The 17272-nt window shown below is 50.5% G+C and overlaps 1 protein-coding gene and 1 long non-coding RNA gene across 6 annotated transcripts in view; one reads left to right on the top strand and one right to left on the bottom strand.

Annotated features, from left to right (window-relative positions):
- The window catches only part of LOC113202757 (uncharacterized), a 173852-nt gene that overhangs the window by 117777 nt on the left and 38803 nt on the right, over positions 1-17272 (bottom strand). The gene's annotated exons all lie outside the window — the stretch shown is intronic.
- LOC127749867 (uncharacterized) overlaps positions 16756-17272 on the top strand; it is a 17614-nt gene continuing 17097 nt past the window's right edge. Inside the window, exon 1 of the long non-coding RNA XR_008011399.1 lies at positions 16756-16933. This is a non-coding gene — a long non-coding RNA (uncharacterized LOC127749867). The remainder of the gene's footprint in view (positions 16934-17272) is intronic.

Genomic DNA, 17272 nt, shown 5'->3' with positions numbered 1-17272 from the left:
CTTCCTCTTCCTTCCCCCCTCTCTCTCCCTCCACCTCTCTCCATCTCCACCTCTCTCTCTCCCTACCCATCTCTCTCCCCCCTCAACCTCTCTCTCCCTCTCCACCTCTCTCTTTCCCTCCACCTCTCTCTTTCCCTCCCTCCCTCCTCCACCCCTCCCTCACACACACACACGTACAACTTCGAAATGCTGGCGGCTCTTTCGGTCAATTTGTTTTCCAACTAAACGCAACAGAAAGAGACGAAAAAAGCATACTACCCGATTCGCTATTCATGCGCATGCACGCGGCACAAAACAAACGAAGTCGTGAGGATTCCAAAATGATGATGATGTTGGCCTGGCCGCCAGACCTGCTGCCCGCGTCGGGACGGAGTGTCAACGCGCAGCGACAGCAAAGTCCCGAGGTTTATATTCGCACGGGCAGCACGACTGATAAAAAGGAAGGAAAAAGGGAGAGGTGGAAGGGAAAAAAAGAACAGAAAAGGCAAGACCTATCACAAAATTCCTATAGGTACTGCGCACAACCCAGAGAAATATACTACTAAATAGTTTCAACTGGTCCAGAAACTTTTACAGATCAGCCTATGAAAATAATATATGTAAATCAACTGCTAAACATATGCTCGTCATTGATGCAGATCTTTACTTAACTTGTATCAAAATTTACTTCACACGAAAACTTACCCGAAAAAATAAAGTTTAGTGCCTTACATTGCTATTTCATTCATAAGTTGAGGCTCGACGTTTTTGTTGTGTGTACGCGTTTGTACCCCAACTTTTATCGGCCTTTCAAAAAAGAGAAGGAAAAAGAGAACCGGAAATAAAAACAAAAGAAAAGGCCTTCGTTTTAGCTGAGAAATGCCAAACGCTGCACAGCGCGCGGCGGCAGCCAGCAGCGCCGGCTTTAAATTCGCGTGCGCGCGCGCGCGGAATAGTGTTGCGTACGAACGGTGCCAATTTCCCCCGCTCGCTGTGCATATAGGCCCCCCTCCCCCCTGCGCCGGGGCGCTCCAGCCGTTTGGACAGCCAGCTGCTGGAGCCCGGCTGCTGGAGCCGGAGCGCAATATTCCTCCAGTGCGAGCCGCCGTGCCATACCGTCTCTCTGCCCTCCCAATTTGTTTAAAGTGCCCCTGCCGGCAACAATATCTGCTGCTGCTGCTGCCGCCGCCCGGGGGGACGGATGGAGAGAAGGAGCGGGCGAGGATAATAGGAGGGAAAGAGAGAGACGGAGAGAGGAGGGGGTGGGGGGTTAGAACACAAGGACATACCGTCTACGGGGGGATGAAATGGATTAGAGGGGGCTGCGAGGCGTGGGGGCAGAGGCGCGGGGGAGAGAAGGTGTTCCTTTTATTCAACATTTTATGGCAGCTGATTTCTCAAATTGTCGGCTGCAAGCCGGGGGCGCCTCGCTCTATCCGCCTTCTCAGTGTGGTATACGATGTGGCGATGGGGCGCCCCGGCGGGAGAGAGGGGCAGAGAGAGGGAGCGTGGAGGGGCAGTGTACTGACCAAAACACACACACACATTCGCGGCCAGCAGTCGCCTGATGGGTAGAGGGATGATCGCGAAGGACACGAGGACACAGGGGACACCGGCAGCGGTCAGTTAAGCCCTTCTCCCCTCCGCTTCTCCGACAAACATACACAGGGTATAGACACTCTTTGACCGTCTTCGGGAGCCCTCTGAGAAATGCACCGCATGGTGACATTTGAATACACTATACTGCGTTTAGCTCTCCGGTCGAAATTTTCTTATAACACGATGCTTTAGATTGCCTTTAGAAACAAACACACACAAAGTGACTAAGCAGGAAAAAACAGGACCTTTTAGAACTCTCAACAAACTTTCGTCTAGACAAAATAGTTTAAAATTCCTGCCCACACAGGAAAAGTTGTGCACCCGGGGCCGCTGCACTCAGCGCCTGCACTGTGCTGCGGAGTCGGCCTGATCCCCTGTTTTCGACTTTGTGACGGAATACATTGTGGCTCAGCGCCCGGCTCTCGTCAGCAGATCGACCCCACCCCTCCTCTCCCCCTCCAGGACGCCATTCTTTTACGCACCCCCTCCCCACCCCATCCCCACTCTGATTCTTTCCCTCCCTTATCCTGCACACAGACACACACGCGCGCACATATATGAACGCTACGTGCCCAGGTTACGAGCAGGAGGCCGTGCGTGGGTGCGGAAAATACATCTACAAATACATTCCAAAAAGTGAGATACACAGTATTTTTGCATAGACGTATCAGTGGAGAATTGAAGACAGCCTCGCCTCACGGCTCACGCTCGCACTCTCCTGACCGGGGTCAACGACCCATCGAAAGTATACATTGAGGCCAAAAAAATTTGGATCTCCAGCTGATGGGAGACAAGAAGCAAAGAGGCGGGGAAAAAAGTGACGGGGAGACTGGGCACGCAGTACGAGGAAACAGTGCAGACAAAAGACGCGCGGAGAGCGGAGCACGCAGGTCTGGCGGCGCTGCAGGCCGTGGGTGTGAAAGGAAGAGGATATTGCTCCGTACGTCCATCGGATAAACACGAGCGTCTGTGTTTACCGAGATCAAACATTTCTGGATCAAAAAACCTTTGCCGTCTGCCTCTGGCCTCGCTCAACACACACTCTATACTCATTCACTCAATTCAGAATTCGATGTCGTTAAAAACAAAGTGAAAAACTCGAACAAATTACAAACGTTTGAAAAGTGGCATGGACAAGTAGCTTAAATTAACATGAGAGGATAAAATAAGCCAAAACTGTGTAGTATTCATTATCAGGATCCACTCAGTGAACCGTATTCTTGGATCAAGATCGAAATTCTCTTAAATGAATGAAGAGCATTTTGTATCTGATTTGAGACCAATTTCTCTTGTGCCGAGACAAAAACGCTTGATTCAAGGACCAAATAAATTTGGACCCAAATGCGTATGATTCTGAGTATTGAGGCTTATATCACATATTTCAAAATTGCAGCAAATAGTCTCCTCTTACAACAGTAGGGTAAACATTCATAGACACACACACACACACCCGGAAAGACTCTGGTGCTAGTGGCCACGAATCGGGGCAGGTATTAGAAAAATTCAGTCATGTGAAGCCGAGTGGCGCCGTGTGGCCCGTGGCGCACGCACGCCGCGAGCGCGCGGGCCGAGCCGGCCGCGGCAATTGGCTCATGAATATCAATTACGGGCCGGCATTGCCTGCGATTGGGTCGAAGCCATTCGGCCGGCGGCCAGCGCAGAGGGACTGACCGGCGGGGACAATGTAGCCGCCCCACCTCTCGCGTCGTGGAAAAAAAAAAATTGAGGGATAAAGGCGGACGTTTTGTCACGTCTAGCACATATAGACAAAATTAACCAGGTATTAAATTACCAAGTTGACTGTGTAATTAAACTTTAGAGATGAACGAATTTAGAGCGTAGAACTAGCGACGTACTGAAATTAATTTAACTAATTTGCAGACTTGAGTAAAGAAGTATCAACCCCTTTAGGCAAGGTATAAGAGACTACTTTTTAGATGTACAAATTTTAAAAAATTGACAAAATAAAGTACCCATGGGTACCCACTTGTAAAATTCAGCAAATAAACCATAAAAATGGGAAAACACCCGCAGCTAACAGGAAGCGCGAAAACAATCGCTTCTCTGGCGGGCGCGTGCCGCGCGATGCTTAGCGCCGTTTGATAAGGGAGCCAACAGGTTGCGTCGGGCCCCGCCAGGGGTAGCCGGGCTCTTATAGGTCGTAAAGTTCGCCCCTTAACATCTCGTAACGCCCTTAATGGCCGTCGCTGCTTGTCGGGGATGTCCGCGCGCCCCCGCGCCCCACCAGCCGCCTTGCGGCAAACGCGCGTCTCACGCCGTCTCACACGGCACACGATGGTCGTGTGGTTGTTTTTGTTTTCTTAAATGTTGTTGTTTCCAAGACGAGCACTGATGGTTTTTTCGTGCCCAAAAAACGGATTCTTTTAAAATCGACAGCATCGAACAAAAAAAATAAAAACTAAACGGGTAAAAACGTACGTCTCCTTTTGCAGAGTTATTTGAAAGTCGCGACCGAGCAAGGCCACGTTCATATGTATCCAGCGCCACCGCTACAACATTTTACCACTCGCCACTCGGCGCTGCTGCTCCGCCGGACCTAAGTCGGTCAGATCAACAAACTTTTTCCCCACCCTTATAACCCCCCCCCCCCGGTACCCCCATCCCTCTTTTCCTCCCCAGTCGACCGTCCCAGGCGTATTGCAATGTGAGAGCCAGCAGCAGCCCCCAGCCAAGGAACCCCGCCCAACCCTAATCCCCCTACATAGCGACCTTCCTCGGACACACGCGCGCGCGCACACACACACACAGTGTAAATCTAAGGGGCCGCCCAAGCCGCCCTTGGGAAAAAAATCGTGACCACCATTTTTGCACTAGACCCCCCACGCCAGCACGCTACTCTTACTCCACTTTTCTTTTAGTGTTACTTATGTCCCTAACTTTTGAAACTTACTGTCGTATCCCTTGGCGTTCAATTGTATTCAAATTCAAAGGACAACGTTGACCCCCACCCCTCCCCAAACTCCCTAAAATAAAACAACAGCGGAAACATGCCCACAAAACTGCCAATTTCTTGCGCTACACAGTGCCGCAGAACGACCAGCCCCCGCCTACGGTGTCTGTACTCCAACTTGATCAAACTTTATTTCTGATGAGACAGCGCGGAGGCGGAGGCATGCCCCGATATTTTGGCCCGCGCACACGGAAAGTGGAGTGAAGTAGGGCGTGGTGAGGCGGGGCGTAGCAGTCGGGGGTTGCTCCTTGCGCGGTGGTGGTGGGAATAAGAGAAGCCCGGGGGGTTTTAGGTTCCAATAAGCTCTGCGCACGGGGGTGTGCGGGGTGCGGCAGGCCCGCTGGGTTACGTTGGCGCTCTCGCTCCCCCCCCCCCCCCCCCCCCCCCCCCTCTCTCTCTCTCTCCCTCTCTCTCTCTCTCTCTCTCTCCCCCCCCCCCCCTCTCTCTCTCAGGGGTTAGGAGTCCCAATACCTCCCAGGCGGGCAGACGGCACCCCTCTCCCGTGACGATAAGGCGTTACAGACCCCCCCCCTCTCTCTCTCTCTCTTGCTCTCTCTCCCTCCCTGCGGTCCTTCCCTTTCACCCCCACGCCTCCCCCACCCCACCTTTCTCCCTGTTCCTCTCCGACATGCACGCCCCCAGGCAAATGCAGGTGATATGCATGCAGACGGCACTTTGGCACGCCAGGGCGCTAGAAGGGGGCGGAGAGAGAGAGGTGGGGCGGGCAGAGGTGTGGGGCCAGAGGTGCACGGTGTACGAATGTAGCACCGGAGTGTATCGCAAACACAGGCGTCTTACGCATACACACGCGTAGGTCCCTACTACACCATACCAAAAAGGAAAAAGGGGATAACAAAACTTTCACGGTATTGGACGTAAATGAAGTCACCTTCTATGAGATTTTGTAACAGCCTCCGGCAAGTACACTGCCAAAAGTAGGTTCGTACATGTATGACATATTTTGCAATTTTATATTTACAAAATGTGCAGTACATGTTGAACAACCTCCCACTCCTGCTCGTCATTCGATTCAAAGTCGATACAAAGTTGCTCAAAATTTACAATTTAGAGTAGTAATAGTACGATATCTTTCATGATAAATTTTCCTGGGCACCTGACAATTTTACAGGGGACTGGGAAATACAAACTTTTCCGCATGGCGCAAGATTACGAATGCAAGACAACGATAAACACTATTTTAACTGTCCAGATTAACCTAAAATGAATGTGAACAACTCATAACGCGAAAGACTTTACGATTTGTGCAGCTTAAAATCACTTTAATGGTGGAAAACTAAGAACTCTGAGTATGAGAGTTCCGGAAAGCGGTCAAAGGCTCAAGGCTCATGGCAAAACTTTAGAAAGTCACGAAATTTTAGAACAGTTGCTTTGCACGAACATTTTTTTTCTTTTGTGTGTTGATGATTTTCATGTTTTTAAACGTGGGGCCACCTAAATCTCACACCACTAACAGTATCAGAAGTTTGAAAACTGATTCTGATGAGAGTGCCCTTTGCAGTGTAAATACATTTGGGGGATTTCAAGGGGCCACGCACAGTGCCGCTATCCAGAGGCCCCCGGCCTGGCGGAGAAGGGGAAGGGGCAGCAGCCTGCCCAGGCAAGGCTAGGCCCGGGGGCCAGACCCTATACGCCCCTCGTCGAATATTGGGCCGGCTATAGCTCCAGCAAATGAAAAGGAAGGAAAAAGTTTGTCTGGGGAGGGCGTTCAGGACAGGCACGCCTGTGCCGAGGCCAGCAGGGGCCAGGCCCCCTCCTCCCCTCCCCTTCATCGTTGTCGTCTATCTCCTTCTAGGTTTGCAGGCTACTTAAAAATTCACAGTTTCTTCCAGGCACTAGAAAGAAAACCACCTCCAAACGCCTACTAATGAAATACTGATTTTAAAATAAGTTGCTAATCATTTGTATCATTGAAAGACAGGGCTGTGCGATGCGCCATATTCTATCCCCAGCCAAAAATAAGCCAAAGATTGGGAGAAAATCACAGTATGTCTTTACCTTTTTATGCCACGCACAGAGGTGTAGCACTACGGGAAATAGGAAGGATAAATGGGCGAGGGAAAAAGGAGATGGAGCGACGAAGCGAGAGAGAGGAAGATACAGAGACAGAGAGAGTAGCAAGGCTGGGCTGATCCTCGTTCGCAATAAGGACGACGACAGGCGTTGCTGCCACTGCTGAGCAGACTGTACAGTGCGGAGGCTGCGCGCAGATGTCTGGACCTTCATCTGGCTGTTCTCTTTTTTTCTGCCCTTCGTCTTTCTTCTGCAAGACAGAACTCTTGCTTTCCGTGCACCGAACCCAAGTGTTCTATATTCCTTTGTTGCTAGGCGACTTTCTCCTTACAAAAAATAAAATCAAACTTGACTGGGTCGAAAAAAAACCTATTGTGAGGACAGTTTCGAAGCACACGAAGAGAAGAGCGCACTTCCTCCGCGCACACGCACGCCCACTATCTCTCTCTCTCCTTTGCTCACACACACACACACACACACACACACACACACTGTAGTCCAGAGAGATAAGCTGCCGTGGCGTGCACAGCATCCAACGAGTGGTGGGTAGCCGTCGCGGGGGGTGTGGCCGCCCGGCAATAGAGTTCTGTGGCGCGGTGGGGCTGGTGGGGCGTAGCGGTGGCGGCACACGCCACCATCATGAGCCACGCCGCAGATAAGCTCAAGAAACTACACACCGGAGTGTGAGGGGGGTAAATATATATAGAGAGGGGTAGAAGGGGGGGGGGGCGATGAAGCATGGGAGCTGCTAGGCCCCCCAGTCGCCTGCCCTGCAACCCTGCAACATGCAAATGAGGCCGGAAGCTGATGGAGAGAGTGGGAGGTAGAAAAGAGGGAGAGGGGGTAGAAGTACTTAACTTTGAAATGGAAACTCAATAAATATGTTACACGATCTGCGTCACGTGACTCGTAATTTATATTATAAATACACATCAATAATTTTCGCTACTGCCTCAGAAATAAAAAGTAGTCTACATTCATACCGACTATAGTCTTCTTCTTTTCCTAATGAACATAGAGTCTTACGTCAGCTGTACAATGTTGCCCACTCGAGTCGCTTCCCTAGCGTTCGCATCCATCACTTCTCTTCCAGAGTCATGAATTACGCATTCCATCTCTAGCGCCGAGCTCCCGGCGCCCCCTACTGGGACCGCACGCGGCGCGACTCGAGAAAGATTAAATGAAACCATGTTTGAAACGTTTTAACAAAATACAGCAAAAGAAAACCCACGCTGTTGAAGCAGGTAAATCAGGGATAAGTAGTATTGTATCTTCTCTGCTGGTCGGAAAAATTACACATTTTCAAAATGGGGGAACAGAACTTTCAGTCATTAAATTGGTGAATATCTATTAATTTGGAAACATCAGCCAGGTGACACCAAATGATTGATTTGTCACACCTCAGTTTTCCCTTGTCCGTGTGTTCACGCCAACGCAAGCGCGTGGCATCGACACGGACGACCTCCACACTCTCTGCCGGCCGAACCTGGAACCTCTTCTGCTTTTCATCCATCCTTTTCCATCATTCATCGAGCCCGCACCGCCTGTACGCTCTTCGGCCCAAGATGCCAACAGCAGCAGCAGCAGCAGCAGCAGCAGCAGCAGCCGCACCAGCCGCGCATTCAAATTTCATCATTTTCGAACCTTTCCCCCCTCGCTAAGATGGGCGTATCTGCCGGGTTGGAGGGAAAAGAGGGGGGGGGGTCGATGGAGCCGTGGTGTTGCGAGGGTTTTAGGGCTGAGGGGAGAAAGGAGAGGAGAGGAATAAGAGGGGGGGGGGGGGGGGGGGCTGGAGTGTACCGGACCCAACCCCTCACAGCAGCAGCGGGGGCTGAAAGCTTTTTAGCGCGCGCTCATCGCCAAGCCCCTCCCCACTACAGACACCTCTCCGCCCGACAGAGAGAGGAGGTGAAGAGAAAGAGAGAGGGGCGAACGAAAAACACAGGTTATTTTCTAGCCTTTACAATTTACTGTGTGATGTAGAATGACAGTCGAAATTGTCAATTATTTGGTGCTAGATAAAAATGTATATTTTTGCTCGCATGACATACGAATTTTCGTTCTGCTTCCAGTTGACTTCCTACCCCCCCCCCCCCCCCTCCCTCTCTTTCCCTCGGGTTCCACCTGCCCCTCACGTCCCCAGGTGGTTTGAATGGCACCCCTGGGTAGGGCTCGAGGGCTGCAGTAGCAGAATCCCCATGAGCACGGCGCCAGTCAGGTAAGGCTACTAGCCAAGCAAGTCTGGAAAGCAGAAGAAAAGCATCCAAGGCGCCTATCAGGGTAGGCAACCGTCCGCCTCGGAATAGACAACCGGTCGTACACGCCACAAAAGGAGAGGTGCCAAGGCGCCCGTCAGGGTAGGCCACCATCCGCCTTGAGGTAGGCAACCGTCAGTATCGGTCACAAGGAATGGCTGTCTGGCCGAGCGGAGTGAACACAACACGCGATAAATTTCTTTTTCATTCAGATTTTGAGAGTAGCCTACATGTACATTTACAACATTTTTTGTGATTTTTGTTTACGAAATATATTGCAAATTTGCGACAGCCCATTCTTGCCTTATTTCGATCACTTGCAAGTCAATCCAAGTGCTTATGGGTAAATTAACAATTTCAAATTGTAATTTTATGACACATATCATGGGAAATTTTACCATAACCCTGCGGCCATTTTTCACAGCGTCGCATGTTGGAAGCTTACTGTGGGGGGAATTGTTCAGCCTGCTTGCACACTTGGGAGTGTTTACTTGAGGAAGACTTGGTTCGTCAGTGTACCGACAGTGTATGTAGGACGCCTTTCCCGCAAGACATGTACAGCGGGGTGTCCTTGGGTCATGAGAGCAAAAGGGGGTCTTGGTTAGGGGAGGGGGAAATTGGGGGAATAAAGGAGAACGTGTAGAACAGGGGGAGTGAGAGGTAGGAGGAGGAGAAAGGCAAGAGGAGGGAGGGGGTTGCAATTTCGGTGCCCCTGCTGGGGCTCCTGTTCATCAGAGTGCAGCGACAAACACATGGCGGCGCAGTGTGCACGGGGCATAAAGCAGGGTGTATGTATTCCCGCACCCCCCACGCCCCCGCAGCCCCTCGGGGGACCCCAACACCACTGCACGCCGTCCGGCAAAACTTGGCCTATTCCGAGTGGGGGAGGCACGGCAAGGGGGCGACGGGGGAGGGGGTCATTCCGCATAAAGTTCTAAACTCCGCAGTTCAAACGCGCGCGCGCGTGGCCGCGAGGGGCACAACTTTGCAAATGTGGAATCCTCACTCCCGCTCCCTCCCCTCTTCTTTTACATACACATGTTACGCAGTGTGCCACCACTGGACCTCCTGCCCAAAGAAAACCTGCAGTGCAGTCAAGGACGCCAGAGGTGCCTTTCATTTCCCAAGCAGAAAAAAAAGTTGACAGTAAAAAATAAAAACAACCAAAAAAACTGAGGCACCTATTGAAGCTGCAAGAAGAATGTGCAGAGTCATGCGGGCGGTAGAGGGGGTGGGGGAGGCAGGAACAGCAGCACGGGGACGACGGATGGGAGGGGGTAGAAGGGGGATGGGGGCATGACGGCCCCATCTGCAAGAATATTGCAGTCCGTGCGTAGCAGGCGGCCCAGATGACAGGCGGCGCTGCTGCTGCTCAAGGCCTGGGATTACCTCCTTAATCCCGGGCCTCGTTAGCGCCAGCGACGTGGCGCCTGGGCCGGGCCGAGCGTCCCGAACGTCTAGAACAGTGGTTTTCCTGTGAAAACGTCGTTCACAGCAGCTCACAAGTCCCTCTTTCTTCTCCGCCAGCTTTTGCCTACCTCCCACACGCCTGGCGTTATAGTAGGACCGAGGGGGCAATAACTCCGAATTGAAGTGTACACCTGATTACCGAAATGCATCATTCCCGTTGATTCCCAGTGATCCCCGTCGTGATTCTCATTCATTCTCGTTGATTCCCCACGTGATTCCTGGGTCGGTGTACACATGATTCCCAGAGTTATTGCCCCCTCCAATGGGACGACATAGGACGAAAACAGTAGTAATTGTCAACGCTAGGTATATACTTTACTGTCAAGTCAATTCCTTTTCTGGTTCCCTTTCAATTAGACGAGTTTTTCCCCTTAGAGGACGTTTTTTTTTTTAACGTTTACCAACTGTATTCTTACTATGCGCTCCCGCGACACTCATCGTTCTTTTCCCATTTTGTTTGGCGTCTCCCGGTAAGGCTGGAAAAAAATACAGGCCGATCTTCCTCTCGAGATTTCAATCTAAGATACGCCGGGTGCGGCGTCTACTTCGTTTCCGAAGCCAAGGCGGCGGCTCCTATAACCCCCGCCCGGCCGCTCGCATGCTGAACTTCCCTCATCACTCTTGCATTTTTACGCTCCCCTTTACCGTATCCATCTTTTCTTCGTTACGATTTTAATCCCACTTAGTTTACCTGCCGCTGCTCCACTTTGACGATCCTCTCTAGCAGATCCCCACACGGGGATGAGAAATTCGTACATATTGGGAGCTTTACATCCAAAATAAAATCCTTGTAACTATAAGAGCACTGAGGCTCAGACATTCATTTACCACTGGAGTTTCAACAATAATTTACAAAAACTGTGAATAGTGATAACAAAAATGTACAGAAAATCTCAAAGACTAAATCAATAGCATTATGAGGTATTTTTTGAACACCGGGTCGGCGTGGGAGGGAGACACTCCGGCGCCACTGTGTCTGGCGGCGTCCAGAGAGTGAGACCGCAATTTTATGACCGTCGTAGAGAGGAAGGGAGGAAGGAGCAAGAGAGAGAGGGATAGAGAGACAGTGAGAGAGATATGGAGAGGCCAGCGGCGATACAAATGAGGTGAAAACAAAGTACACTAATTTCGGTCAAATATGAGGGAGGACTTTGATTTAGTATTGAAGAACAATTTAAAAGTCAAAACTTGGGACTGTGTTACTGTTAAATTTTCAGGGTAGCAAGAAGGACGGCTCTAATCCCAAAAATGTGCACACACGAACCAATTCAGCAGAAAGGACACTCAGTCGCCAGCACAGACACCGTTTACATTACTGAGACAATCCCATCCCAGCAGCTACTGTACTGTTGGCAGCTCCGGCCCCGTACTTTGTAGCTGCAGGCACGGGCCTTGCCAGCCGATTCACTCGCTACAGAGTCGGCATCTCATCAGCCCAAGGGCCCAGCAGAGGTCATCGTCAGCGTTGAACGGCAATTCTAAGAAGAAGAAGAAGAAGAAGAAGAAGAAGAAGAAGACAATATAGCCTAACAACCACGATGTAAATCATTAAGTGAACAACCAGGAATGATTAACCATTTTAGTAACACTGCTAAATATATCATAATTTCCCTTTTTTATTTTCATATACCCTGAGACTTTTAGAAGGCAGCAGTACATCGGAGAGCACTCGGCAGGCGCTCTGAGGGAAGGGCACACCAATTTCGACAGACCTCGGTGGCGCGCCCTGGTGGCCGGAGGCCCAAGTTCCAGAGGGGGGCTGCCAGCCCGAGCTGGCGGCCAGCAGGCCCGCCGCCGGGCCGACGAGCTGGCAGGCAGCTGGGGCGCGGTGCGGCGCCGGGGCAGCAGCAGCGACGCGACACACCGCGGCAAGGGGGGAGTAAGGGGAAAGGAAGGGGAGGGAGCCAAGACGCGGGGCGGCAGCAGACGCCCCTGACGCTACTCACGGCAGCTGCGTGTTCCGCCTCGACATTTCGCCCTTCCCGCGACTTACAAAAGTCAGACTGATTCCTCACACTACTACGGCGCTTAATATACTTTTGCCCCATGTGAACAAAATTCCATGAGAAAGGTTGTACATTAAGGCCTGTTGTTGGTACCATGTCAGAGTATTTCTGTACTCGGTGGAGGCCCAGCCCCACACGCCCACCCACAGGGACCGCGGCGCGGGCATCACTTCCCACGCGACGGCTGCAGATGCCCGTGCGCCCGCGTTCTTCCCGCCGAAACACTTGAACAACAACAACATGAACAACACCACGTGACCCCGCGACTCGGGCCGGCCAGGCAGTTGAGGCCGTCGCCGTCGGGGCGCGCTGGCATCACCTCTCCAGCATGGCTGCAGGACCACGGGGGTGGGGGGCCCGGCCGGGCCGTGGCAAGCCGGCCGGCCGCCACCGCGCCTCCACATGGCTGCTGCCGAGGCTGCCGCTGAGGCTGCTGCCGGCCAGGCATGGCCGACCGGCCCGAATCAATCCGAGGTCAAGTCGAAGAAATATCGGAGCCAATGTGCGCTCCACGGCAAACTACTGCGTGGGACTGCAGGGCGCGGCCGTGAGCCGTGTTCAAAATAATTACTTTCTTGACAAAAAAAAAAAAAAAAAAAAACAGCAAAAAAAAATATCAAATAAAATGGTCAATTACAATTTTTTTCATTTTTAGACAGTTCCCCAGACTGTCTCTACAGGAAGGTTACGCGCCCACACCTGTTGCAATTTGATTCGCAACTGGGTAACAAGCCAACAATGAACAACTTCCTCTCTAAATGGCCCGCTCATGCGCGCACCACCCACACGTAAAATAGAGGACTATTAATTATTAATTATTAAAGACAAACAGTAATAAAGATAAATATATGCTCCCACTAAAATTCTCCAAGTCGTCTTTCAGCTTTACGCAAAGAAGAGTGCGGTAACATTTACAAAATTAAAATTAGGACAAAAACCATGTGCCCAGTCCACGTTTTGTAAAATGACACCTTGTAGGGGAGCAGAGAACTGTCTCAAAGTGTGTGGTTGGCGGGCGTGAGTGGGGTGCGGTGGTGTGCACGCCCGGCCCACACACGAGGCCGTACACTTGTCACTGGACCAGACGGGGCCTCTCAGCCGTGCCTAATACCCACGGAATCCAAATTACCCCGGGGGAGATACTCACCTGAGCTCCCCTCGGCAGAGCAGCGTCAGGGAGCTCCGATAAGTTACAGGACTGAACGGGAAGACCCATGCATCCATTTTCTAAATTCCTCCCAAAGACAAAAACAGAGGACAAATAAAAATATATGGAAAGAGAAATACTACGGTTGTGGATTATATAAAGTGTATCACATTTTCACCGACGAAAAAAGGGGAACACAGGCTTGACACCTGCGAGGAAAATTACATGTTGTTCCACGATTACCTATAGCACCTGAAACATTTTATCACATGCGATAAACGATTCATGCAAAAGAGAGGAGAACAAATAAATAACGGCGTTGATAGCATTTCCGAAGCCCATATGGGACAGGAACACAAGCGCAACCTCACCTGCCCGAACGCAACACATCTGCTGCAGCAGCGTGCGGGAGCATCGTGTTTAACGCCTACCCACCGTACGTGAGCTACACGTGAAAAATTTCTGTTTACAGCACAGAGAGGAAATAGTTCTACATTAACGGGAAAATTTTCCATAATGTATATTGTAAAATTACAATTTTAAATGAAAAATTACAAGCGATTCGAAGCGAACTGGAAATGAACAGCAAGCTAGATTGGGTTACCGCAAATTTGCAAAATATTTTGTTAATATATATGCAAAAAAAAAGAAAAAAAATTGTTAATAAAAATTACAACAAATGTAAATTTACGAGGGTATTTTTCACACTGAATAAATAAACTATAGTTGCAAGAACCAAATAAATATATAACTGCAAAACTAAATAATACATTTATGACTTTTTGAGATTACTTTGGGGTGGAAAATACTCATCCGCTGCAAATATGGTAGTATAAAGAGAGCTTATCGAACACAGTAGTACCCAGAGCCAGATCATTCTCGCTTTTGGCCTTCCCCCCGCCACACACGCGGCATTGAAATGTATACACGCTCGCATAAGTGTATGCCGACGATGCCCATCCCACTCGAACCGACCAATCTCTGCCCGGCTGTGTTTGGTCGAGGGCCAGGCCTCAGCCACGGGGCGGGGTTGGTTCTGAACGAGAAAGACAACATTACAGAAAGATTACTAGAGCGACGAAAGTTGTGTTCTTTTCGATTCACTTTCCAGCCGCCTCCCTACATGCTCGAGCAAATGCGAGAAGTAAATATATTATAATAGTTCATTCCCCTCCAGTCCAGCGCTCGCCCACCGCCCCCCTCTGTACACCAGCGGTTAATTAGCCTATACGATCGGCCCCTTACATAATTCATGGTGGTTTAAAGACGGCCCCCTGCCAAGTTGTTGGACGGGCGATGCCAATGGTGCCCCAGCCCGGCGGGCTGGTTTGGCTCAGGACGCATAGGAACAGTCTCATTTCGAGATTGGGCTGGCTGGCTGACTGGCTGGCCCCTTGGCGCGCCTCGCCGCGCCCCACCCCGCGCCGCGCCCCGCCACACCACGGTTCAGTCACGCGAGAGCCTTCAAGCACGCGCGCACGGGTTAAACTAAGAAAATCCAGGTGCCACATTTAACCCCCGTTGAGGCGTCAAAAGCTGCAGAGGCAGACATGTCTAGAGAATGACAAATACAGGAAGAACATTTTAAAAATTTGTAAGATACATATTCTTTTTTTATTTTTTAAAAGTGAGAGGGAGCGTTTAACTTTATCATTTTTTCAGAAAGACCTTTCATTTCATTCATGCTGGAATATCGCAAGAAAGACTTAACTCCGGATCCTTGTAAGAATTTAACAACGATTCAAAAAAAATAAAAAATAGACCAGAAACCAATCCAAAGCTGAGAATTGCATCTTTACATAACAGAGCATTCTGTCTATGAGTCAGTTGCGTGCACATGCATCTCAAGGTAACAGTCGATAATCCAACAATTCCATTATTATTTGCCGCCCCCCGCGTTGAAGTCGCTGCGTCACTACATCTAGTCCCCGCGGTGGGCACCTCCTACACGTGTTTCCGAACCGCGGCGGCCACGCGTACAAGTGTAGTGCGGGACCAGGCTGGCCAACCCTTTTAATACATGCATGCACAAGGTGAACCATAAATTTCTCTCCAACACGCCACCTCACCTGATGTGTAAATGCAGTTAACTAAGCTATGGCGGTGTCGGCCGTGGTATGTATATATGTGTACAAACACAAGCGCCACCGTGAGCGACGCTACAGGAACAGAAAAAGGAAATAGAATGCAGACTATTTGCAGGATTTGAACCGTGAAACCTGTTCTGAAAGTGTCTCTCCAGCCAGGCGGAAAAATAGAGAGAGGGAGAAAACATGAGTACGTCAGATAAATGCAACCTAAGCATGCAAGCAGGAAAGGCATCTGAAACTTGTGCAATTATTCACGCATTTAGCAACGCGATGCAACGATATCACAGCCAGGCAGGCCAGGGGCGAAGGAGGTTCTTCTGCTCCTTTTTCCCCACTCTCGAGCGGCGGAAAAGAAGTAGTGTCTTAAGACTAATCGACCCGGAACACTCGGGGTCAGAGTTGCGCAACGCAACACAGCAAAGGGGCCGGCGACTGTTTCAAGAGCAATAATTAAACGCAAATGACTACGTCCGTTTTTCGACTTCGCCCTCCTAGCCCCTCTTTCATTTTTTTTTCAAAGAACGGCTTTACGATTGGTCTATTTGATTGCTATTAACCGTTGCGTCGTAAATAAGCCGAAAGGGTCGTGTGAAACGCCTTGTGAGCGACTTCACGAAGCCGACACATTTGTTTAAAGCAGCTCGCATCCCTTAGGCGACTGGAACAATTTGTATTATGACAATAATCCATCCGGACCAGTCTCGAACGGCCAGATACATAACTGTCTTGCAGTGTGCCTAACAATCACAACAGAAAGAGTCTCCAGATAGTTCATATCATAAAACCGTTACAAGGTACGCGCTGCATCAACAATCTCCCCCCCCCCCTTTCCCCTTTTTTTTTTGTTGATCTCTTTTCTGTCCGCGCGACGCCAAGAAACAGAGCAAAAACAGTGCGGCCAAAGATTGTTGTTGTACTCACCGCAACGGTCCACGTAAACACTTTTTTTTCTCTCACCGGGCGCCCGTCCCGTTCCTCTCTCCACCCCCGCGCGTCCGCTCTGGTATTACGGTACCGGGACAGTCCAATTTTTTTTCCCTTCCTTCTTTTCGGTCGGGAAGTCAAGGAAATTATACCGTTGTCTGTTTTTCTGGCCACAGGGGCGGTTTTCGTGGGTGTCCCGTTAGGAGTCGGCCCTGAGGGGGCTGTCGGCACCCGAGGGTTGGAGGGCCAAGCAGTCCAGTCTCGGCCTCGTCCCCCGCACGGACACTCGGGCTCCGGCACGGCAGAACGGAATGCTGCCCAACGACAAGTGTGATTTCGCCCGCAACGTTGCTTTCCGAGTGCACAAATGCAAAATCATTGGATGGAGTCGTGTGATGGCCGTGAAAAGAAGAATACCCCAACTGGCGAAGAGGCAGCAAGGAATACGACACACTTAATTGGTAAACGTCCATCATTTTTTTCTCCTCTTGTAAAACACTGCTTTTCCTAGTTTGGAAACCTACCAGGATTGACTCGCGCCTCGGAGAGCTTTTTCAGACATCACGTTCGATAGGTGATTATCCCCGCTGTCATTGGAATGCTGACTCTGCGGCGTAGCACGCCCATCTTATCGCTATAATGTCTCTCTTTCTCTCTAAACGTTTCCAAACCGCCACCGTGCGCCCGGCCGAGTGCTCGTTTTCTAGCAAAGGGGTTTGAGAAAGTTGCGTTTGGCTATAACTTTCATTCGGTTTCGAAAATCCTGCGATAACATTCAAAATTACAGGGCTGATACAGTA

Source organism: Frankliniella occidentalis, unplaced genomic scaffold, assembly GCF_000697945.3.
Source record: "Frankliniella occidentalis isolate FOCC.00 unplaced genomic scaffold, Focc_3.1 Scaffold102, whole genome shotgun sequence".
Taxonomy (NCBI): Eukaryota; Metazoa; Arthropoda; class Insecta; order Thysanoptera; family Thripidae; genus Frankliniella; species Frankliniella occidentalis.
This window is presented reverse-complemented; position numbering and strand designations above follow the sequence as displayed.